This window comes from Osmia lignaria, unplaced genomic scaffold (genome assembly GCF_051020975.1).
Source record: "Osmia lignaria lignaria isolate PbOS001 unplaced genomic scaffold, iyOsmLign1 scaffold0046, whole genome shotgun sequence".
Taxonomy (NCBI): Eukaryota; Metazoa; Arthropoda; class Insecta; order Hymenoptera; family Megachilidae; genus Osmia; species Osmia lignaria.
The window spans coordinates 220,883-222,500 of record NW_027478187.1 but is presented as its reverse complement, the minus strand read 5'-3'; positions in this window follow the sequence as shown (position 1 = coordinate 222,500).

Sequence of the window (1,618 nt, the reverse complement as noted above, 5' to 3'; positions counted from 1 at the left end):
ATCTTATTGCGAAAGTCAAAATCGCACGCTCTCACGGCGATTTGCCCCCGTATACGCCTGGGCGTAAGCCCGTGCGTCGCCGACCTAGCGGCCTGCCGATCGGTATTTAGAGGGAGGCACTTTGAAAGCAACACGCCGTTGGAACTTTGAAAAATTTCGATGCGTCGCCAAAGTTCGTACTTTTCGATAAAATCTTCGTCCTATGATACATTTCGATCAAGAACTACATTGATCGTCATGAAACTGTTTTTTTTTTTGGGAGACGTGTACGCTCCTTTTCATAAAGGAGACTATCTTATTGCGAAAGTCAAAATCGCACGCTCTCACGGCGATTTGCCCCCGTATACGCCTGGGCGTAAGCCCGTGCGTCGCCGACCTAGCGGCCTGCCGATCGGTATTTAGAGGGAGGCACTTTGAAAGCAACACGCCGCTGGAACTTTGAAAAATTTCGGGGCAAAGCAATACGCGGCTGGGACTTTGAAATATTTCGGAGCGCACCTAAAGTTCGTTATTTTGGCTAAACGGAGCGAAAATCTGCATTTATACCATCACGGACGTTAGTTCAATAGCGTTTAACGATCGATCCACGGTACAGAATGCAAAAATATGATTGTTAAAATTTTCGACTAATCGGTTCTAAGAGGCGAAGCAATACGCCGCTGGGACTTTGAAATATTTCGGAGCGCACCTAAAGTTCGTTATTTTGGCTAAACGGAGCGAAAATCTGCATTTATACCATCACGGACGTTAGTTTAATAGCGTTTAACGATGGATCCACGGTACAGAATGCAAAAATATGATTGTTAAAATTTTCGACTAATCGGTTCTAAGAGGCGAAGCAATACGCCGCTGGGACTTTGAAATATTTCGGAGCGCACCTAAAGTTCGTTATTTTGGCTAAACGGAGCGAAAATCTGCATTTATACCATCACGGACGTTAGTTCAATAGCGTTTAACGATCGATCCACGGTACAGAATGCAAAAATATGATTGTTAAAATTTTCGACTAATCGGTTCTAAGAGGCGAAGCAATACGCCGCTGGGACTTTGAAATATTTCGGAGCGCACCTAAAGTTCGTTATTTTGGCTAAACGGAGCGAAAATCTGCATTTATACCATCACGGACGTTAGTTCAATAGCGTTTAACGATCGATCCACGGTACAGAATGCAAAAATATGATTGTTAAAATTTTCGACTAATCGGTTCTAAGAGGCGAAGCAATACGCCGCTGGGACTTTGAAATATTTCGGAGCGCACCTAAAGTTCGTTATTTTGGCTAAACGGAGCGAAAATCTGCATTTATACCATCACGGACGTTAGTTTAATAGCGTTTAACGATGGATCCACGGTACAGAATGCAAAAATATGATTGTTAAAATTTTCGACTAATCGGTTCTAAGAGGCGAAGCAATACGCCGCTGGGACTTTGAAATATTTCGGAGCGCACCTAAAGTTCGTTATTTTGGCTAAACGGAGCGAAAATCTGCATTTATACCATCACGGACGTTAGTTCAATAGCGTTTAACGATGGATCCACGGTACAGAATGCAAAAATATGATTGTTAAAATTTTCGACTAATCGGTTCTAAGAGGCGAAGCAATACGCCGCTGGGACTT